General features: G+C 47.1%; 1 pseudogene; it reads left to right on the top strand.

The window, feature by feature from the left end:
• Positions 1-3246: 3246 nt before the first annotated feature.
• Positions 3247-24423, top strand: part of LOC149331743 (uncharacterized) — a 55570-nt pseudogene continuing 34393 nt past the window's right edge.

The raw sequence follows: 24423 nt of genomic DNA, 5'->3' as shown, positions 1-24423 counted from the left end.
GGAGAAAACGTGGCAGCCAGGAATGCGATGGGCGAAGTCCTGTATGTGGTGAACGGTGTACCTGCCGGGAATGGTGCCGGCGTTGAGGGCGCAGTACTCCCCACAGGGCCGCCAGCCTTCGCTGTTCTTCGGGACAAAGTGAAGTGGCGAGACTTATGATCCGTCGGAGCGGCTGGCGATTCCCTCACGGAGCATGGCTTCGAACTCTCCTTTGGCCATGCGCATGCGGTTCGGGGCAAGGCGACAGGCGCGGCAGAAAGTCGGGTAGCATGGGGTGGTCAGGATGTAGTGGACAGTGGTGTGCTGCACATCACGTGGCAACCCGCTAGGGCGCGTCAAATCGGGAAATTCGGCGAGGAGGGCGTGGTACAGTGAATGATTTTCAACACCGAGTACTTTGATGCTTGGCTGGGGAGTAATCGTTCGCTGTCCTGGCGAAGAATATCCCGTTGTCGCGTCAATGAGACGGTCGTGGTGGCAGTCCGAAAAGAGGTTGTAGTGCACCGGAAAGTCTGAGCCGATGATTGGCTCGATGACGTCGGCGATGACGAAATTCCAATGAAGGCCAAGGCGTAGGTTTTTGAAGTTGGACGTGCAGGCAGAGCGAGCCGTAAATCTTGATTGTGCACTGGTTTGCCGCGCTGAGCTCGAAAGACGTAGGAGGACGGGCACCTTGAAGGTGGGCTCGTGGGTCGCAGCAGATGTCGGGACCGCTGTCGACAAGGAACCGCTTTGAAATTTGGTCCGTGACGAAGATGCGACGGCCTCCAGGTTGGCAGCTCGCAGCCGTGTCTACGAGCTGCCGTTGGCGTTTCCCTTATGTCCGGCGAAGCAGGGTGGTCGACATTGTCGTGCTCTGTCCCCGAAGCGTCGATGGTATAGTAGCACCGGTCGTCGTCACCAGGCTTCTGCGACGGGGGGGGTGTTACGGTCATGGCTTTGCGGGTGGTGCGTCGGCGAGTGCGGATCCAGGCGTCGTTGAATGGAGCTGAGCTCTCTATTGATACCGTCGATACGGCGCCCAAGCTCTGTGGTGTTAAAGGTGCACTAAAGAGGAATCTGAACTCGACTTTTTGCCGCAGGAACTTGATCTGCACGTTCGGAGCATTCTTAGAAACAACGATTTATTGCCCTGCGTGGCCGATTTCCCTAATTAAATCTAATTAACGTCCGGCTCACCCCTTTATTTTTTGAATTCTCCCCGTACGGTGTGCGGAGTCGACCAACGCGTGGAGTGCCTTTCAGCCAGCTTCGTGAAGGCTTTGCTTTCGCTTTATCTTGTTTTTTATGTTTCTGTGAATAAATAGTTTCATTCGCAGATAATATAGCCGCAAAATAAGCCCGCAGCAATAAAAATACGCGCGCACTATTTGTTTCTATGAATTAGCACGTATTACTCCGCCGATGGAGGAGCGACAAGCCGCCACTGGACTGGGTGAAAGGCACTCCACGCGTTGGTTGACTCCGCCCACCGTATACTGGGAGAATTAAAAAAAAAAGGCGGGAGCCGGACTTTAATTCGATTAAATCAGGGAAATCGGACACACAAGGCAATAAATCGAAATTTCTAAGAATGCTCGGAACGTGTAGATTGAGTTCCCGCGGCAGAAAGACGACTTCAGATTCCTCTTCAGTGCACCTTTGAGCGGTGCGGCGACAGCCTGGACGGGGGGCGACGACTGCGGCAGAGTGACCTCGATGACGAGGTCGAGGTCCGCGCGCGCGGCACCGCCGGCCCCGCTGGTATATAACTTAAAGGGATACTGAGGCGGTTTTCGAATCAGCTAACCTTCTAGGGTTTTGAAGTAGTGTCATTGCTGATCACGTCTGTGAAATTATTTTTCCGATTTTGGCTAAAACAGTGGCGCAATCACCAATTAAAAACGCGATGTTTAAATTTCCCGCTCCCCGCGCCAGCGCAGGAGAGGGGAACAGCGGAGAGGGAAACCTCCTCCTTGTCGGCCAGCGTGACGTCATGTTGAGGAGCCGGGGATTTTTCGGAGCACCCGAGCGCGCTTTCGGCGCGCGTTGTTTCTCGTGCTGCATGCGTTGTTCCTCGCACTGCGTGCGTTGCGACGTACAAAGCGTGTCAGCCGACCTTGAGAATCAGATTCAACAGGTGCTACTCTGCGTTCGTGTCCACGAACAACTACGGCCGCGACAGTGTCGTCTTCCGCTGTATTCCGCAAGACCACAAGCTCGCAGCGCAACCGCTCGCTGCTGTGACAAAGAATTCAAGCCGACTAAAGCAAGCTTACTCTGCTCGAAACACTTTCGTAAAAGCGGCTACAGGCAGAGCTTGTCCTATTGTGATCTCTGGAGATTTCTGTCGATAAGACGCGGCTGAACCATGACACAGTTCCATCGATTTCCTCGCGCATAAGAGGCGTGTCACCATTCCGAAGAAGCACCTCTTTTAAAAGTAGAAGCATGCTCACTTAGCCCCTGAAGAAACCTTATAGAGGCTTAAGCATGTGTCACTCTCCTCAGCTTAGGTGCGGCCAGACCACCTGAGGCGTGCTCAGCAAGGCTCGGTTAGTGATTTTATACTCGGTTCGACGTGTCCAAGCAAGCAAGCAAGCAAGCAAGCAAGCAAGCAAGCAAGCAAGCAAGCGAGCGAGCGAGCGAGCGAGCGAGCGAGCAAGCGAGCAAGCGAGCAAGCGAGCAAGCGAGCAAGCGAGCAAGCGAGCAAGCGAGCAAGCGAGCAAGCAAGCAAGCAAGCAAAGCAAGCAAAGCAAAGAGCAAAGCAAAGCAAAGCAAAGCAAAGCAAGCAAGGAAAGCAAAGCACAATAAAGCAAAGCAAGCAAGGAAAGCAAAGCACAATAAAGCAAAGCAAGCAAGCATCGAAGCTCTTCATATGCGGCATCTCGTTTAATCCTAGCTAAGCAATTAAAATGAAAGCGTTCGACGTTGATTTCGGATGCAAATTTATGAGAGAAATGAATGCCAACCGAGTTTTTGCAAAAAAAAACACCGCAACCTTACTCGGTTTCTTCATCAAGTTGTGGCAGCGGGCGAGTTGCAGATAGCTTGGCTTTTAAACACACATATAGTTAGCAACTACTTCACTGAACCTAAACTGCAAATTTAGGAAGGGCGAACGTTTCCGAGGCAGCGATTAATATTTTCTGGCATCTGCTGAACGCGCCAGGAGTCAAGCGTATTTGTGCGCGTATTTGGCTTGGTTTCTAGCGCACCATGATTGCGTCACTATTCGGTCGTTCCAGCGACGGTGGCGGCGCCACGCGGCACTCCTCCGAAGCAGTAACCTGGTGATAGCATCACCGGAGTAGTCGGCCGCCTGCTTGCAATGGACGCCACGGACGCGACAAGAAGGAAAAAAGCGAGCAGCAATCGCATGTGCAGCGTGCCGCAATGCTCGAATCGTGCCGTATCGGGGAAAATAAGCCTTCATGCCTTCCCTAAGGAAAAAAACTGAAGAAATTGTGGGCCATGAAGATGCGAATAGGCAAAAAGGTCACCGCCGAGATGTATGTGTGTAGCGAACACTTCAAGCAAGACGACTACTTCTGGAGCCACCTTGGTAAGTTTTTCGCGCCCATCGAGGCATTCAGTGGTTATGTTGCTGTGAATTTTTTGTGATGGTGCTATGATTTCTCCCAAGACGACAACCTAAAGCCTCGTCTACCGCGGCTGAAGAAAGGGGTTTTCCCTTCGTTGAAAGTACCTGCGCGGACGCATGAAACTTCAGTAATTCCAAGACCGAGCAGAAGGAAGACGACAGAGGCCATTCAAGGTACGTAGCGGACTTGCGGGCTGTTGATTCAGTTCAGATAAGCTTCCCATTCGCGCTGACCTACCTTTTAACTGAACTCCTGTGTTTACTTTTTAGCGAAAGAATTGCCTCCTGCGCGTGATCTATGCCTTCACCTCGGCGCCTACATTCGCCAGTTTCTCGATTCATTGCATTAATGCGCTTGATACGCGGCGCTTTGTAGTGACATTAGCGGCTCAATTGATTCCACTGATATATTGCAAGGATGTTGCATATTCGCAAGTCTCGCTATTTTTTTTTTTTTTTGCTAAATACGACTCGGACGGCATTGCTAATCTTGCAGGAGATAATCATCCAGCCAATCCAGCCGAGTCTCGGGAAGAAGCTTGTGCTTGCGCACCTTCACTCGATTCATATGAAGCTGAAAACTGCGGTAAGTACTCATTTCAAAAAGCGTTGTACAATTTGTTCATCAATTTTTTCCACCGAGCTGTGCCTTGTTACCATGTTTGTAACTTTGCAGCCAGCACTGTACCAAGCTTAGTTTCATGGTGAGAGGCGACACGATTTTGTATGTGTTCTGTTATTGACCACAAGCACTTGAAATATCAGTTATTGCATGGGTATGTTGTTTCTGTATTCGTCATTCGGATTGTGTGCAGTCAGTGAGCAAATTGCATATGCTTGGCTTGTGAAATTAGTTATGCAGAACTTTGTTCGTGTCTGCGTTCTACAGATCGACCTGTCCAGGACTGGCTTCCTGCACTAAACTCTTGTCCAGGTTTCCATGCAGGAAATGAAGAAATGCTCACAGGTAAGTTTTCATAACTATTACCATAACTATTGCATGAGGCACATTAGTTTCATAACATCTGTGGCAGCATGACATTAGCAGTGTTTGAGAGCTTCATCCTCCTCTTCGTTACCTCATTCTGCATCCATCATAAAATTCCGACACATGCCGTGTTCGCCCTGGCATTTCTTTATCTCTACCACTTACATCTAGGTTCATCTAGATTCATCGTGCACCAACCTACCTTTCCTCTATGCTAATCTGATACGTTACTTCTTTTATTGCCCTGTTGCTGCTGAAATTCTCCTCCTTACTCTTGCTATTGAAGCGGCCTTGGTTCATCATCCTGCTGACTTCTTAAGTGCTTAATTTTCTGCCCTGCCCTGCCGTGGGTGGTAACACGAACGTCCTCTTCGGTCCATCCGATTGGACAGGCTCTTCGAACTTTATTCCCAAGCCAGGGATCTGGGGAGTCCGAACCATATTTAACTCGGCTGTGAGTGTGGCCAAAAAAAAAGCCTGCTAGCTCCAGTCGACTTCGGTTGACGAAGACGTTCCCCTTCCACTGAGAGCCATTCTCAGTCACTCTATGTAAATAATGTAAATAAATGTATAAAGTTTTTCGTTACCTTTCCTCGTTAAACCCAGTCTTCCATACTCCTCGTCCAATCACCGGTCTCCGGCCATGTTACCCGGGTCGCAACACTACTAATGCTACTAGTGCTGCTACTGCAACTACCACTATGCTATCACTACTACTACAACCACCGCCCCCACCATATTTTTCATTTCAGGACACAGAGAAGCGGAGATGCACAGCCTTCTCCATCAGTTAAAAAAAACACAGAATGAGGACAAGGCAACGCAGGCTAACGTGCTGCATGATATCGCACAGAAGTTTAGAATCACAGAACTTTTAACGACAGACTCCAAACTGAATGCTTTCACCGGTATTTCAAGTGTGAACATTCTCAACAAGATTGCTCAGCTCCTGGAGAGGCATGAAAGAGACAACAAGTTGGAAGCCACTGCGAAGGATAGAGTTCTGTTAGTGTTTATTCTTTTGAGGCAAGCCATCTCATTCTCATCTGTTGGTGTGCTCTTTCAATGCAGTGCATCATCTGTGCACAGGTATTTTGTTCACACACTTCCTCTTCTTGCAGCAATTTTTGAATCAGCCATTGAGTGGCCATCAAAAGAGGAGGTGTTAAACAATATGCCTGTGCACTTTGAGAGGTACAGTAGAGTAAGAGGGGTCATAGACTGTACGGAAATTGCAGTTGAACGGTCAAGTTGCGTGACATGTCGGTTGCTGACCTATTCCCAGTATAAATCGACTTATACTGTAAAATTTCTTGTATGTGTTAGTCCAGGAGGCACAATCACTTTTATTAGTCATGCATTTGGTGGCCGTGCATCTGATAAGGCCATTACAATGCACTCTGGCGTTCTCAACAAGTTTGAGTCTTTTACTGATGACATCATGGTTGACAGAGGTTTCTTCATTGACAATCTGTGTGCATCCCGTGGTGTGGGCATTATTAGGCCCCCATTCCTAGGAAAGGAGACTCAGTTCTCTGAAACTGAAGCCCTGAAAACAGCTGACATTGCAAGGGCTAGAGTACATGTCGAAAGAGCCATTCAGAGAGTAAAAATATTCAAAATGTTGAATGGCACAATATCGTGGGAAATGCTACCGCATATTGATCAGCTCTTTACTGTAGCATGTGGCATGACAAACTTTGTTCACCAATATTGGCCGAAGATAAATTTTTGTAGTGGGAGGCCACTTTATTCAGTGCTACAACACACTGTGAATGCATGGTGGGCCACAATGGAGGGCTCTGGATTCATTTCAGTCTTCCAGAATTGCAGTGGACTGCTAATCAAAACCTGCTATTGGAGTTTTTGCTAGTATTTATATACACACAATATTACATAATTGACAAGAAGACGGCCATAGTTGAGAAAATGCCACTTGCTGTCTGTTTAATAAATATGGGTCATTTTACAAGAGGCATGGCCTCGGCTAGTTCTGTGCACAATTTTACCTTTTGGTCATGTCAGCAAGTTTGGGAAGTATTTTCCTAAAATACACATACTGCAACTTGCCTAGCAGTTCCCGCATATGCTGAACATCTTTCGCCACAGGGATTACTAAGCTTTCTACCTTTGAATGTACGACAAAGTGGCACATGTCCAGGTTTAAAAGCAAAAGACCCAGCTGCACCTGGGAGTGATAAGAATGCTTACATTTCAAAGCAAAGTTTTCTCCATCTTTGACAATGTATGTCAATTTTTTGTCCTTTACCAGCTCAGCAATGCTGTGATTTTTGCCCAACACTGGACACTTAACTTCAATAAGGACTTTTTTTCCATCCTGAATTGCAACCCCATCAGGACTGTAGCCTAACCACGGTACCTCAGGGACAACTATGAGCCCCAGCCTGCTAACTTTAGCATTTTTCATGCATTCATATTCGCGAATAGCAAGCGGTTCATTTTCTTTGCCATATGCTGTTGCTTGGTTGCCAGCAAAAGTGCGGTTTTGAAAGATTCTTTCAACTTTTGTGGCCCATGTTCGACTCGCTGTTTCTTTAAAAGTGTACAATTCTCTACAGATGCTACCAGTTATTCTTTTTTTTCTTTCGCTTTGCCAGAATGTGCACTGCTGATTCACTGTGCATTCACGTATGTGTTTTGCCCTGTCTGCTGTCAGGCACACCTCATTCTTGTAAAATTCTCTTTCTTTTGTAGTTAGCATGTCAAGAGAGAACCTCCTAATTGACATTGTCATTCCACTGCTCATGTTTTCAAAAAACTGAAAGATTGCATAGTCTCAGAGGAGAGTTTGCAAGGTCATCTGAAAATAAACTGTCAAGTGTACAAGGAACATCTGTAGTGTTTTGACCTTGTAGAGTGTGTCGTTTTGTGATACGTGTCTTGTGCTTCGCAAGTGCAGATTCTGGTGCAGCTTCTATCAATTCCTTTAGAATGTCCTTTTGCACATCTTCAGAGAATGTTTTCTTTGTTGGTTGCTGAACATGACAGAATGCATTCACTGGTCGTGGCTGCAATAAATTGCATGAGGCAACACGGCCCCACTGCTGCTGAACATCGGTGCAAGAAAGTAGGTCCAGGCTGTCTTCGCTTGCCCTGAACATTTAAAATAAAAAGATAAACAAAACTGGGTTTTGAAGACTCTTGGTACTGTTTTTTTATGAGGACAAGCCCTTCTTACTAACAGGCAACCAAATGAAAACAGCTGAAGCACCTAAGATGTAGTTGCTACTGGCATGCTTTAAGAAAGCTCTCACATAGGAAAGTATCTTTTTGAAAAGGTAATTACTGAGCTTCCTTTGCTATTATTTGTGGTCGCTGGGTACACAATGTGGAAATGTGTGGGAGGCTACTCTACTGCATGGAACTCCCAAATGATAAACCAAAACAATATACTTACCGGTTCAAGTAAATCAAGGTGGCAAAAAAATGTTTGCATTGTCCAGAGAGTCCTGCCTTGCATGTGCATGTTCCCTAAAAACGAAATACAGTGGAGACGTCAGATGTAGTCACAGTGTAAATTTATGGATGGAACTTCTGCATCACTGGCTAATATTCACTGCTGAAGTTTTTCTTAAAATTACTTCGAGACAGGTACATCAACTTGAAGCATCGTCCCAAAGCGACTTCGGCTGTGAGTGACGCCGTTAATTTCGACCACCTGGGGTTCTTTATCATACTCTGCTATCGTACTGTACACGGGCATATCGCCTTCATCGGAATACGGCCGCCGCGGCCGGAAATGCACCCGCGTCTTTCGGCTCAGCAAGCGAGCATTATCACCACTAACAGCTGCAAGTTACAGCCGCTTCATTTTTGCAGGCATGCGGTCGCGTGTACTGAATGTTTACATAAATCACAAATACACGGTTTCGTGCAACACACTCACCTTTACGGAGGCTGTATCTTTACATACTGCGACGTTTACACAGTGCGGCGGACCCTTCATCGCACTTGTCTGAAGGCAGAGCGATTCGACATTGACCACGGTGTCTGTAATGCTCTTGATGCCGCAGCATACGATGTGGCCGGCGTTGAATGTCGATTCACCTTCGATTACGCACCTTTGCGTCTCTTTAGCGAGAGAAAGTATGGTCTGCAACGAAACCAGAGGGCCTGACGCGCTTTGCTGCGCGAGACGCGCTTGCTTGCGACACCGCTCCATCACCGTCTCGTCCGCCATGTTGAACTGCCGTCGCGCCCCCTATAGTCGCTGGAATGACCGAATCTTGTGGTCACATGCCTCGCAGTGCTTGGCCACTGCGCTTCGCTAATTTTGACACCAACTTTGTGCTCCTTCATCGTTCACTTGAAATACTTTCTTGCCCCAACCTGCAACGCCGGGTACTGAGAACAAGATTTACACAGTGCTTTGGGCCTTTTCTTTAGGATGACGCTCTTCCGGGCGAGCCAGGAGGCGTCCGGTGGTGGTAATTGACTTGAGTATTGTTCGCACCCCTTCCTTTCCGAGAATACGAGCCGATGTTGTGCTGGCACCTTTTACGCATGGTCTGTATCGCGTCTTTGACGCTGGCGTATGCTTGTGCTAGGCATAGAATTTTTCGCTTGTGTCTTTTTAGGTTTCAGGCGATACGTGGAATGAGCAAACTGTAGTATCCTTTTCTTCGGTGGTCAGTAAAAAAAAAAAATTGTCGCCGTATTCGCTTTTACAACGACACGGAAAGCTGCGATCTGCCCTCAACGCAGCGCCGGATCAGCATCGGCAGCTTCTCCAGTCCTCAAAGTGGGTGCGTTCCAATTCTCTAGACGTCCAACAAGACGTCTAGTGTGTAGGAAGCCGCCTACATGTCTACATATTGGAACTGTCTACTTCACGCGCCGCCTTGCGGCATATAAACTGAACTAACATTTGCGAATAGTTGCACCCCGATGTTCTTTAAAATTCTTAATAAAACAAGTTAAAAACGCGCTGTTAGTAGTTTGCTAGTTCTTATTTTATTTTTTTTTTCTGCAAAAATGGTGCGTTCATCGCTACCGCTTCAGCAGACGATCTCACCTGCATAGCAGACGATCTCACCCGCTCGATTTCCTCTCGCGCGATTCACAAATATAATCGTACGTCCACAAAGACGGCTTTATTTGCCGCCAGTTCCTATAAAAATCATCTTAACGGAATGACTGACACTTGAAAGATGGTGCGTCTCCGGGCCTCCAGTGCCCGCCAAAAGCACGGCTCATTCAGCTTTGACTGCACCAAATGCTCCGCCATCTTTAGACAGGAAGTTAGCCTGCATCGATGTGGACTTCGGCGAAGCAGTCTTCTTAGACGGCTTCGTGAAAAATGGAACGCGTCTCAAAATGGCGGCTGTCCGGCAAGACGTCTAAGTAGACGTCTACTCGGGAGTATTGGAACGCACCCAGTGACGTCACGACCTCTCTTGACCAATCGCGGGCGGCGGCGCGCCGCGCGGCGTGCCCCGCGGCACAGGCCGCATATTTCGGCTAAAAAAGGCAATTCGCGCTTGATTTTGCCTTATTTGGGTGCGATATTCCAGTATACAGCATGAAAAACTAAAGGATGCCGCTGCCAGCCCGATTTTCAGAAAAAGTGCTTCAGTCTCCCTTTAAGTAGACGACAAGAGGTGGCGCCACAGACGCTCCCCACTTGACAAAGCCGGTCGCCCCTTGTCTCCCCGCTCCGCGGCACGCGGCAAGGCGCCGAAAATGGCTCCTCGACCCGTTCGCTGCGTGCGCTAGCTGCGCGGCAGGTTTCGCGGCAAGCGCCTTGCCGCCGGCGGCGCGCCGCGCGCGGTTTTCCGCCAGTGTGTCCATACCTTTAAGAGGTCCCAGAATTCTATAGTGCGCTACCACTAAGGTGCTCAGTCACCGATTTCGTCAATCTTTGCCTGCAGCCTGACCTCTAAACCCCAGCCTCGACCTGAAAGCGAAATCAAACGCGACGTGCAAGCACGCACACTTCACAACTGGGCAAGTAAGCTAGATCGGCTGTAATTTTTAAAGGGACGGCACACTGAACCTTAGCAAACCAATTTCTTTCAGTACAACGGAAAGCTTGCTGTCTAAGGTGCTGTATTCCGCAGCGGTTTTGTTGGAAACGGTGTAGAAGATATTTACCACGGTTTTTTTTTAATCTATGCATGCGCTCGTTTTATACAGGGTGTCCCAGCTAAATGTAACCACGCTTGTAAAAAAGAGGATGTTCCCTAGCCCAGTGAGAGAGGGTTGTTGACAGTCGCGTGTCCTAGTCCGCGGTAGTTTTTCATTATACGAAAGTAACTAATTAGCAAATATTAATTAGCTAACTTTTTAATTATTGCCTTCAGGAAGAAAGTGCCAGTGCAGGAGTTGTAGATCCCATAGAAAAATAACCGGTTTCCGTGTTTGCAACCAAGTACCACTGATATAGCTTCTTTTATTTGCCTTAAAAGAAAGCCCGCGAAATACAAAAAGAACCACGTGATAGGGAAGCAGTTTCAGCGCTCCCAAACGACCGGTCAAGCAAAGATATCCGTTTATGTTTGCAACGCTGTCCCGAACAGGGTTCGGCGTTTTGAGGTGGTGGCGAGGTATGCGCCAGGAACTGCTTATGCGTCATGGAAAGTAAGCGGGCGCTGCTTTTCAAGGAAGTGAAGCGCGGCTCGCATGGAGCGCTTTTTGACGCGAAACCTCGCCTCGAGTGATAGGCATGTGGCCGTGCCGCCGAACTTGCTCCGTCACGAGCTGAAGCGGTCACCCTAGCGCCCATGATAGCGTTGCTGGCGCATATCTCGCCACAACCTCAAAACGCCGAACCCTGTTCGGGACAGCGTTGCAAACATAAACGGATGTCTTTGCATGGCCGGTCGTTTGGGACCGCTGAAACTGCTTCCCTATCACGTGGTTCTTTTTGTATTTCGCGGGCTTTCTTTTAAGGCAAATAAAAGAAGCTGTATCAGTGGTACTTGGTTGCAAACACAGCAACCGGTTATTTTTCTATGGGATCTACAACTCCGGCATTGGCACTTTCTTCCTGAAGGCAATAATTAAAAAGTTAGCTCATTAATCTTTGCTAATTAGTTACTTTCGTATAATGAAACTACCGCGGACTAGGACAGGCGACTGTCAACAACCCTCAGTTGGTCTCACTGGGGCTAGGGAACATCCTCTTTTTTACAAGCGTGGTTACATTTAGCTGGGACACCCTGTATAAAACGAGCGCACGCATAGATTAAAAAAAAACCGTGGTAAATATCTCCTACACCGTTTCCAACAAAACCGCTGCGGAATACAGCACCTTAGACAGCAAGCTTTCCGTTGCACACTTGTAAGCTTTCCGTTGACACTTTCTTCCTGATTAAATTAAATTCCTGATAATTAAAATGTTAGCTAATTAGTCTCTGCTACTAAATACGTTTGCATAATAAAAAATGCTGCAGACTACGACACGCGACTGGCAACAACCCTCAGTTGTTGTTGTTGTCGTCTAAATAATGGCGCGTACCCACTGCGGGGGATTGGCCGACACAGGCGGCAACTGATAGGTGCTCAGAAGGTTAAACAAAAAAATAATGATGGATTAAAAATAACAATAATAATAATGATAATAATTGAATTTAGGAAATAAATGAAAGAAATTCAGATGTGTAATTGAAATAAGCTAAACAAATACTCTGAGATCGGTGACTGAAATTGAGAACGGGGCTAGAAGTTCCATGTTTCGGAAAGCTTTCGGTGCAGAGAAAAATTGATCGTGAGAAAGAGCAGAGCTTAAGACGGCAGCCGTTTAGTGTCTGTAAGGAAGTTTTGCATGGCGGAGAGCCCATTCCAGTTGCTGTGCCCAAGGGAGGAAGCCCCAAGAGACAGAACAACCCCAGCTGACAGACTTAGACCAAGCTGTCGTAACGGAAGCTCCAGCAGGCGGCTCCGTAAAGAGGAGAAACGGCGGCAGGTCAACAAGAAATGATCTATCGTTTCATGTTCTCCGCAGAACGGGCAGAATGGGGAGACCGCCAGACCGGATCTGTAAAGGTAGAAGTTTAAGTGAGGCACGCGACAACGTAGACGCGTGAAGGAAACCTCACGCTTGCGTGATCGCCATCCTTTACTGCTCCACGGGTAAAGGAGATGCCGGAATTCGGGAGAGGAGGTCAGAGCTAATGCTGCGAATTCTTTCAAGAGCAGATACCTGCGAAACCTGACCGCAGTAATATATGCGCTTTGTGGAAGCACAGATACGACTGGGCCTTGAAGAGATGCCTTCACCAGGGTAGCAGCAACCTCATTCAAACGGATTCCTTTGTGCCCAGGCACCCAGGTCAACCGTAACGAACACACGTGGGGAAGAATCAAGCATCTGAATAAGCGTAGTGCCTGAGATGTTGTAGTTGGTCTCACTTGGCTAGGGCACTTCGTCTTTTTTAAAATTTTAAAAGCTTGGTTACATTTAGCTGGGACACCCTGTATATGCATCCCGACGCTGGAAACAACGCTCAGCGAGCCTGTTTGCACATGGGCAAAAGTGCTGTACCAAAAACTAATACAAATCTCACCCACAGTAAAAACACATTTCTACTCTGAAAAACCCTTGGACGAACTGGGGACGTCCGAGACATCCTGCGGACGTCTAATGAAGTTTCAGTGCCCATTGGGGAGTAGCGTCCATTGCAGTTTCCACTCCAAAAGCTGTTACGACGCATTGATCAATTCACCCCTGGTCGACGAACGTTTCAGTAGGCTGTGGTTGCCGCTCTGTGATCTATATACACGAGAAATTCAAAACATTCTGGCGCCATCTAGTCACAAAAGCCAAAAGCGCATGACCGATGATGCGAAGGAAGCGTTGCTTTTCGTCGAAGGGCGCACTGGAGAGAGCGTTAAATATATAAAAAAAACATTCCAGAAAGAAAAAAAAACTGCGAACTTAAAGCAAACGATATTTTACCCAGATGTGGTAACATGGTAGGCCACAGTGATAATTTCGAGTTTCACCGCTAGATGGCTTCGTTACGATTTTCAATGACAAGTTACGATAATAAATTCTCGTTTCCTTGATATTGCAGTGCTCTATTCTCACCATTAGAAGCACGACATTTTTATTTCCGCCATAATCTTATGACACGTTTTGGTCAGTGTTCAGTACCTTTAAAGCTTTTCTTTTGTGTTTTTCTTTCCCCCATGCAGAAGATATTGGACTCTTGGTACCTTGTCGGCCGCCGAAATGGAGCTCCCCAGCTGCCCCGTTCGAGGCTTCCTCGACGTCCTACCCCTGCTGTCCCTGTCTCCAGAACTGGATTCATGCAGTCAAAGCTCTGCCAATGGGCCACAAGCCTACCAGGAGCAGCCGCTGGACTTATCGTCCAGGAGTCAACCGACGTTCTCGTCCACGGCTTCGTCGCAAGCCTTCTCGTACCCCACGACCGAGGCCATGACATCCTTCGACTCGAGCGCTGTTACGAACATCCGTACATCTTCGGATAGCAGCAACTCGTCTTCCCCTGTAGTCTCTCAAAGCGTCAACGGCGGCTCTGCATCTGTGGGGGGTCCTCCTGAGCAATGCGACAGCACCGTCGGTCCGATGAGACGCCGGAGTTCCGGTCCGAAAGACTACAAGGGCACGGATTATTTTGAGCACCGCAGGAGGAACAACGAATCTGCCAGGAAGTCCCGGGCTGCCAAGAAGACCAGGGAGGTCGCCAGGACAGACCGGCTCGTCGAGTTGGCAGTTCATAACGCAAAGCTCAGCTCAGACCTTGAAAATGTCATGAACGACAACAAAAAGCTCATGTCCGAGCTTCAAGGGGCCAGGTAGGAGATTACGCTCTTGCGATCCGCATCAACATGCAAGCCAACGTAGGCGCTGTGTGCTGGCATTGGCTTTTCCTTGCCCCTACCCACTACCCTGGTAATTAAACGGAATTCCGAAACAATACGTTTCGGGAAATCTTTGCTGCAGCCTGCGTCCAGACGTGTTATCTCGGCTTTGGTTCCGCGAGCTGCAACGCCTTTACCGGCGGTCACGGCTGCGGACCGGCGCGGCGATAGTGATGATGGCAGTGTCACCAGGGCGGCGACGCATGCTCAGATGCGCGTTTACCACGCTAGCGGCGGTCAGCAGCCGTTTTTCATCACGTTTGTGTGAGTAGTATGGCTCATTCGTTTTAGCTAGAAAAATCATATTGAGCGCATTGTAAAGATAATTGTATCATCTTTGCGGTGGTATGTGTCGCTAAAAGCTATTCACGTTAGTATGATAGCAGTGAGCAAAAGAGCGAGGGGCATAAAACGATATTTTTGTTCGACTCGCCTGCGTTGGACCGGATTTTTACGAAAACTACTGCTCCGAAAAGAAAACTGCTTCTGCAGCTTTTAGATGAAGTGTGACTCGAGAACCTTGCGTCAAGTTATTGAGTTATATTGGGTAGTTATTTAGAACTGGTGCCATAAATAAGTGTGAAATTTAAAAGAATGACGCATTAATAACTCCTAGTCCAATTCATAAATCACAAACATATTTAGCAGGATTGTAGATAGTACCCATGTTGTTAATTCTTGAAAATTTCATTGAGCTACATGTCATATTTTTTTAGTTTTCATTGTTCAAAGTTGGTCGTAACCTAGAAACTGCGCTTTTTTTATCTGAGTTTTAGAAGCAAGTAAACGTCGTATAGGGAACAAATTCGGCACACGAAATATTTAGGAAATATCCGAAATCCTCTCCAGGCGGCATTTCGCTATGACAAACAGAACGGTAGTACTGCGCCATTCAATTGCGCCATTTTTTATGCGCCGTAACCTCCGCAAAATACATCCAGCGAGAAAGATCGCTGCTATATTCCAGGCTTTTTTGACAGGAACTGAAGTCGCTGGTCTTAATACTACCAGTGATGTAAATTTTGGTATGATAAACGACTCATGTTATCTCGCACTCGCCCCCTTTGTTGGTCGACGGGGCTGCTGCATTTGAATCTCGCTGGCGTTTTGACTCAACAATGGAGTTCCGCCGTTCAACCACAGTGGCGCTGTCAAACATTTTGAAGCAAGACTTACGAGACAGACGACTGACTTCGCTGAAACCTCTCCTGCCTTTCGGTCGTTTCTTCGGCTGCTCAGCAAGCTGTCATCGGCGTATCGTGCTGTTTTGCTTGTTGGTGTTTTTTTTACTGTGCTTTTGTATTTATGTGCAGCGCCGTTTTTTATCACGTTATCTTGCCAGTTTTTTTGTGTGTAAAAGTGTCAAATGGGGAATCGGCGGCGATACCTTTAGCGCAAAAGTTCGACGATGACAAAGCTTCGTACGCGCATGGCTGATGTCAGGGCCAAACGCAGGTGAGCCATTCGGACCGCAATTTTGTTATTAGTATGTGCATTGAAGTCCCAACTGTACCTGTGTCGCGTGCATGAGCTACCTCGTAGTGTGTGTTATCGAGTGCGGTTTTTCATGAACGCGTGTGCAAGATTACCAGTGTCACGGCACTGTGACATTTCGTAAGGCGAGAGCAGAAATCTGCTGCATAATTCTTTGTTCCTTAGCTGGGGTCCTGTAGAAGTGGCTCTAAATTGGAGAGTTGAGGGTTAAAAGTCACAGAGGGCATTGAGGGATATTTTATGTATATGACGACTCTCGTCCTGAGCATGCGCACGTCGCGGGTTGGATCCCAGATGTGGCAGATGGAATTGTTTTCTTCACTCCGCTCTGAAGTAAGTCTATAAACTGTTGGCATTTCTAAAAAATATACTACAGCTTATACAAGGCGATAAAATCACCTGCTGATTCTGCATTGCGCAAAACATTTCGCGTTTGCGTTTTGCATTCCTCCTGAGCTCGTTAGGAGCTCGCAGTGCGTGGAAGCGGCAGTTTACGTTGTGGGGGGATGGACACCTTTCTATGCGAGTGGCATTTGGCAGCTTATGTGTAGATTATGATGAGGGAGGGGCAAAGCCTGATAAAAAATCGTACAAGCGCACTGCGAGCCGTAGCTACTGCAGATACCTTAGTACCGGTGATAAACTAGTTCTTAGCACTTGAAATTTTTTGCTGAGGAGGTTCAATTTTCTTCATTCATGCAACTAGCACGCGCCTATGATGCTGATTATCTTCTAGTTTCGTGCTAGGAGGCCGGTGCTTTCAAAGAAATATAATTGTGCTCGTGAAATTCACTGCATAACTGTGGCTAGAGAAATGCGCTAGTCAGTGCATGCTTCTGTTTCGTATTCACTGCAAGTAAATTTTTCTTCTCCTACTTCGCTGCAAGAATAAATTGTGAAGTACAATTTAGGGATGTCGAAGAAGCCCCACTTCTCATTTTTTATTGTCTGTAGTGTTGAAAAACGGGCCAGAGGGCAAAACTTGTGATGAAAGTGATGGATGTTCAAGTGCCCCAGATGAAAACTGTGCTCTGGGCACTATCCAGTGTACTTCCTTTGACACAGTGAGAACCATGCCAACCATGTTATCAAGACGTCGGTCTGCCTTGACTGTATGTTGTGTGTGGTTCTAGAAAACAGGAAGTGTTAGCAGTGTAATGAGTGACAGGGAATCGTCACTCATTACACCAAACATGTCTGAATAAAGACTTCAATCATTCAAATCAAACCAATCAAATTAGGAACCTGTATCACCTGTATCAATATGTTTCTAATTGATTTTCAAATATAACCGTTGAGATCCCTGCTATAGGAAACATGAAACAGTGTGTTTTCATTTTTTTCCGCTTTATATTTTCAAAAATGTGGGGCTTTTATATGTGCGTTGCAACGGCACTGTTGAGTTATTTCTTTTTCCCAAGTATAGCTTAGTTGGACATGTTGTACTTCTTATGCCTGCCCATTACTTTCCTTTTGCTACTAGCCCGCTTGTGGCGTTCACTTTCCTTGGAAGCACCGTATCGATATACACTTTCAAATGATATTCAACCTCACAGCTAACATTTTTCTGCTTGTTTGTAATGGATACAGCCTTCTGCTGGTAAGCTTTTTCTTCGTGAACTGCTGGTGACATCAAAACAAGCAGTGTATCATTGTTCCAGCAGCTTTGTATCACCCTGTATGGCGTAAGCAGAATATGTTTCTATCGTGCTCAGCAGGCTTTTATCCTAACATATCTGCTCTCATTGTTACAGTGGCAGCAAATTACTTAGATGTATGTAAGGACTTTTCAGTCCACTTGCTATGTTTATGCACATATTTTCTTTCCTTTTTCCGTTACTGCCCTCACATTTTTGTATGACGGGAGGTAAGCATATGTCTTTGTGTGTTACTGAAACACAAAGTCAATGGAAAGTAACTGCAATGGTTGAGCAGTAAAGAACAAGCTAATACCCACTTTTGAGCACTGACATTTCCTGTCACTTCCTGAAAATAGACTCACATATGACATTGGTATGGACTTGTTTGCTTGCAGGCAGCCACCATGATGTGTGGGGGAGTTGTGCAAGGCATCTGAACGTGCTTAGCAGATGTTGCAATAAAATGGTCCTGTTTTTATAAGGAACATGCGTTTGTCTTTTGAAAATGCACATCAATGGAAGTGAATGAAGCCTTCTGCTTCTGCCTCTACCAGTGGCGAAGTGCATGTGTGGACAGTGCGATTTCACTAGCATTGTAGTGAATGCAAAGCATGCCCCCAAAATTATATGTCAATCACACACTGCAAGAAAAAAAGAATGCACGGATAACATTCTTGAAAGGTATATGGGAGCGTAGCTGGTGATATGCATGCGCACAATGCAGCAAAAACAATGCCAGCATCTCTTGCCATTGTTTGCACTGCATGAAATACTAGTACTTTCCCTCAGCGGTGTGCAAACCACGGATACCGAAATCGTTAGAAATGCAATCAGTTGTCAGTCTCGGCTACAGGGTATTATGATTCAAAACTAGCTCTTGCAAATGGCGCGGTTTCCGGAAGAGCTGCTCCGCAATAGTACAGCGACATTTGCTGCGCATGGCGCTGCACGAATGCGCGTGTAGTGTCTAGATAGGAGTAGGTGAGTTGCATAAATATGGAAGTCTGCTATGGTGGGCTTGCTGCTCGCACCGCTGGCACGTCCTCTATGTGCACGTGCCAATCTGCTCGCGGGTGCTCAAAAGGGGTGGTGTCCCTCATTGTTAGTCATGGCTGGAATTCCGCTCTGGTCAAGAATGGAGAAAATTGTGCTGCGGGCGTGCGGGGCAGCTTGGTGCATGCGAGTGAGAGGGGAGCTTGCTGAGCGGGCGAGCGTAGTGCATGTGTGTGTGTGTGAGAGAGAGAGCACGGTCGCCCTCTCCCGAAGTGCGCGCCTCACGTGTCAGGTCGCCGGCAACGCGAGGCTGCTGATACTTTTCGCGGTCCTTCCCACTGGCTGTATCGCCTCGCGTAATGGAAATACAAGCAGGTGGGAAGGTATTCCCTCTTTCCCTCTCTCTGCCCTTTGTTTTCCCCTTCACTGTCATCTCGCTTTCCATTTCCATCCCCCAGCCCCAGCTCAGGTGCTTCTAGACATGATAGCAGATGCCGGGGCTGGCAAGAATCCTTTCACCTTCTTTTTCATTTACAAAAAAAGCCACTTACTACTACTACTCAGGATAGTTCCGTGAACACGAGGGGCCGAGAGCTTCCGGTGAAATTTCTTGGAAACCGGTATGAAGTCCTTTGGCTGCGTGGTCTGTGGATGACATTGGTGAAAACATTTCGTCTAAGAGCTATTTTTCAGCAGATTTCGAAGCCCACTCACCAACACCATCAAGGACTTCAGGATAATTCAGCAAGGTTATGTGGGAAGCAGGTTTTACATCGCAAATTGTTTTTTGACCTGGTTTACAAAGCGGGGAACATAAAATGACGTTAGCGTCGATCCGTATTCACAAATTAGAAGCAAGACGATAAATATTTTCAAAATGGTGCTCGTCTACCTGATAAACATTTACGACCAGATTTTCATTAGCGTGGTTATGAAAAAAACCTAATTGGAAGGGGCCGGAACGCTACATTTTACCAGATCTGACGAACGCTTCAGCCTCTTGCTCAGGACGGTTCCTCATGCTTGTTTACAAAAAAGCATACAGCAGCAGCATGCTTGCATTGTCTTCGCATTCCGGCCTTGAAATAGCATTTGCCACAGCGGTTGCTTTTGTGCGCATGGTCATGAAACGTGAAAAAAATCTGCCATAATTTACACACACATCTATTTTCCTCAATATTTCATGAAATTCTAAGATATTACGGGAGTAGGCATTGCTTTGGCTGAATGTAACTTCTAAGTCAAAATGTTTGCTTGCAAATAAAGTGTTCCCGCATGCACGGTAATCTCTTCAGCTTCGCATATCTGTTTAGAGGCACTTTATTTTATGCTCGCATAAAGATTGTGTTTATTATTATTAGCGCAAAAGGTAACAAAACCCCATTGTATTGGCCTCGAATTTCAAGTTGATTCACTTAGGACACACACTTCCCCATTGAGGTAACAGCGTTTTCATTGACAATCTGCTCCACTGAGTGCACGTGAACAATTAGCAATTTTCGCTCCTTCAAGTTGGCAGAAAAAAAAATGTTTTCACTATATTCTGGGATACACATCTTAGCTTTCGGCCCTGGCGGTGTCAATTGACACCACAACAGAAATATTACGCTCACGCCTCAGTAACAGAAGAAAATACTATTAATTTTTAATACAATAGTTCCTTAGGGATCCCTGCTGATATCGACATGGCTGTTTACGGACTTCCATTGAGCTGTGTGGTCGAAGGAAGAAGAAGTAGCAGCATGGGAGGCATGGAGTGAAGAAGCCGAGGTGTAGCAAATTTGTGCATTTTTATCTCACTAACCATTCGTTCTTCTGCGCTCACATTTTTATATGATATGTGAAACGCCTATCCAAGCTCACATCCCCATCGTAAATATTACTGAATGCGTAGACGCTGCGTTTGAACACATTTTTGACATGTGCGATTTTGACACCATCAGGGCTCAACGGTTGCCAGCGGTGGCCATTGAGTGATGATAGGTCATCTTTGTAGAATAGAATCTGCTAGTATTTTAGCAGATGGACCTATACTAACGGCCTTTTTGGACTGCTGACATGAATGTTCATTACAGAAAATGGACAAAATCTTAAAATTTGCTTTCTGATGAATTGGAAAATGGAAATTTTCGCTATCATACATGGTGAATATCCGGATTGAGCCTGGAAATGACCATGCGGATGTCGGCGAACAGCAACCGGACCAAAGGAATAGCGAGAACAAATGCACGCCTGACCCTGCGCTTTTATTCCTTTTTTTTTTACCTCTCTCCTCCTCCTGTGAGCTGTGAGCATCGACACTGAGCTGCAAGAAGCGACCGGGGTAATTACACTGAAACTCACGGTCCACCGCTCGTGCAGCACGTGTGGCGCGCCCTCGACGCTCGAATCAATGCAGCGTGTTTGGCTGTGTTTTCTTGAGAAAGCGTATTTGGCGTGCTGATAATCAGCTTCTGCTTTCCCCCTGGGCGAGATATCCTGAACTCGTAAGCCTACGGATGACACGGAATTTCCTGTCACCTGAAGGGAACAGCATTCGGTCAAGACAGACACGACGAGATTATGTTCCACTTTATGAATTCTTGTATAGCAAACAGCTGGTTTGAAAACAAGCGCAAGCGAGAAGCAGTGTGCCGCGTGCAAGCTTAGAACTTAGATTTGCCGACCTTCGCGCTGGGCGCTACGGAAGTGCTTCGTGAAGCTCGATAGAGGAGGGCGTTACAGATTCGAGGAAAGCCTTTATCTCGACCACAGTCGCCTTCCAGGAATGCTACGCAAGTTTTGAACATGTGAGCGGTTGACGTGACTTACACAAGCTGGAACACAAACCTGGCAGGAACAAGAACGCAAAGGTATGATACAAAACGCAAGGTAAACAGGAGCGAGCGAATTTTTTTGTGGAAACTGCGAGATTATCTATCCCTTACAAAGTAAAAAAAGCTTCTTTATAGGTCTCCACAATGCAAAATAAGAAATGTTTTCGTTAATTTCTTTCTTGTCAGTTACAGTTACCAAAACGGTCCCACTAGCATTTTACACCCATTGAGCCCTGATGTCCGATTTTGGCACCATACCTGTAAATCGATTAATACGCGCACCACAAGCTTTAAATTTTTGCTGCGTGGTAATGGGGTCTTAGGCATCGTAAAAACGCGGAGGAAAAAAATCTACGGCCGAAATAAAAAATTCAGGGCCGAAAGGGTTAGGCTCTACATTTTTCTCAACTGAAAAAGAAAAAAAACGCGACTGCTCATACAGATTTGCAGGCAGGCCAACACGTGCAAAGAAAACTGGCTTCCTTCAAGACACACGTCACCAACGCACGTGTTTCTGGTCCGATGGGCAAAACATGCGCCGTACCAAGAAGGCTCACACTGGGAGAAGAAAGGCTGCCAGGCGTTTCGAATCAGGGAACAAAGCTGGTGGGGGAGTGCTCGGCACCTGAAAAACCGGTTCAGAACCGAAAGTCGACAATTTTGCCCATCGGGGCACACCTTTTTGACGTCACACTGTTTACATCATGGAGAGGTCTATTATGAGGCACCGGCCGGATTCACTGGCGCCTGGAGCGCGCTCCTGCCACCCGGCCTAAGTCATTCAGCGCAAGCGTTTCCCCTCTTCTATCCTGTGAGGGCCGGCGAGGCGTCTCGAATCGGGGTAGAAAGGCGGCGAAGGAGCCCTCGGGACCAACAACACCTGCTCAGAACCAAAAGTTGTCAGTTCTGCCAACCGGGCCACAACTTTTTGACGTCACAGTTCTGCGAAGGCGATTGACATGCGGCCGTTCCAATCCAAGGTTCTTCTGCAGCCAAGGCCAGGCTAGAAAGAGGAGACAGACCTGTGTGCCTCTGCTGCGGGGAGTGGGTACAAGTTGTCAGGGCGCAACCGCCCTGGGCGCAGTGGGGTTTGCAATAAAAATCTTTAGCGCGGCACCCAACCCTTGCTCTAGCCGTCGTGGTGAAGCGGTGCGTTGCGCGTTTCTTTCCAGGAACGACGCTTGCTCCGTCAACAACTGCGAGGGGTTGACGCGGAGCACGGTACAGCAGAGCACGGCTGCTGAGACTACACACTCGCCTTGCCGGACCAAGTGTAGTGTGTTCGCCAAACTCACTGCTGGGCAAATGCGTTTTGGTACGAGGCTTTTGTCGCAAGCTTTCTGGCACGGGGTTTATGACACACGAGGTTTATGTAGTACGGGACATACACTGCAAGGGCGTTTGTCACGCAGGGCTAACAAGGCAGAGCTTTGGAAACGGGTGTTCTGCACTCGAATCAATCATGCTGTATCAGCAGGAGGTATGTTACAATTTCCAATTAGCGGCTTGGAAGACGTCCTTTTAGTGCGAGTGTAAAGCGTGTCACAAGCAAGATGGAGATGCGCGATTGTTGTCAGTGCACCACCTGGAGCTTCTGGCGGAAGTAATGGCCTTCTCCCAATGGCCTTCTCCCACAGAATGGCCTTCTCCCAAAGGACGGTAGGCAGCAAGTAGTGAGCTACTTCGAAGACGACGACCTATGGCTTCTTCATGGTGGTAAAAAAGACGGATTTGTGGTGATGACCACCCAAACCTACAACAAAGGGCCGCCTTTTTGTTTTAGGTTGGGGCTGTCGTCTCCACGAATCGTCTTGTTTATCAGCATAAAAAAGTCATAGGTCGTCGTCTTCGAAGTAGCTTACAACTACTCCCTGCCTACCGTCCTTTTGGGAGAAAGCCAGTCTATGACAGCCCCAAACTATACAACAAAAAGGAGCTAGTGCGCTCCATATCCTTATACAGGCCTATCGTTATGGTGTTCACTCTGCAGGCTTGTCTGCTCACCTGAACGAAGTTTTTCTATAGCGCGGATTCGTTGTGATGACAGCCCCAACCTCCAACAAAAAGGGGTCCCTATAGGATGTATTGTTACCGAGAGCAATTCATGTCAACCGCAAATTAGCCGTGTTCTTCCCTTCGCCACCAAGGATGTGGCAGATGTGACACCTTTTTTGAGAAAGCAGACGGACGTTCGGTTTTTATTTTCAATTGATGTTGAAGGTTTATTATAGTCTGTGCCACGCGCAGAACTGCCTGAGGCAGTATACGCGAGTGTACTGATTTCAATGGGGCTACATCGTTTCAAATTTTAGCAGGTATTAGTGTGCAAAGATTCTTGTGCTTAGCTCCACTGTTGTTTCTTTTGGAACAAACATGTTTGTTCCTGGTGTTGCACCGGTGCTATGCAATATATTTTTATCTTCCATTGACCGTGCCTTAGCACCTTCTGCTGACGACGGCTCTGTCCTGCGAATATGTAGAAGTGTTGACGAGGTAACCGCACCTTGACGCATGCTAGCACTTTATAAGGAATCTTATCCCTGCTCAGACAACTAGGGAAAAGCCTTGCGTTTACACAGCCTGAAAAATATTGCGGCCAGGTATGGCGTGCCTGTTGTTTTCTCGGCCACGAGACAGCTCAGCGGTTTGTGCACACGTAATGGGCGAAGAAAAAAGCACCAGTGCGAAAAGAGGCATGGTGAATGCTTTGCGGATTGTGCAGTTGGTGTGGTATATGAAATTCGCAGCATGAGAGCACTTAAAATCGCCAGAAAAGGGAACTGGATCTAATTTACCTCTTCACTGCGCATAGTGGAAATGGGAGCCGGCGCTTGACAGTGTCAAGGTTCTTGGCAGGAGTCGCGAATAAGACAGCGCGCGAGGTTCTTTGGGGCTTTTCTCATTGCAAAGAAAGGAGCCGCATGTTGTAGTGATTGTTCTGCTGCATTATATGTTTTTTTAATAATCACCAGGCCTTGATAGTAAATGACTTCTAATAAAGAAGTCCTTTCTGCGTGTTGTGGATTTATTGCTATGCGCTGAAAGCGTTCTGTCGCTTTT

Source organism: Amblyomma mixtum, chromosome 8, assembly GCF_055824585.1.
Source record: "Amblyomma mixtum isolate Tamu chromosome 8, ASM5582458v1, whole genome shotgun sequence".
Taxonomy (NCBI): Eukaryota; Metazoa; Arthropoda; class Arachnida; order Ixodida; family Ixodidae; genus Amblyomma; species Amblyomma mixtum.
This window is presented reverse-complemented; position numbering and strand designations above follow the sequence as displayed.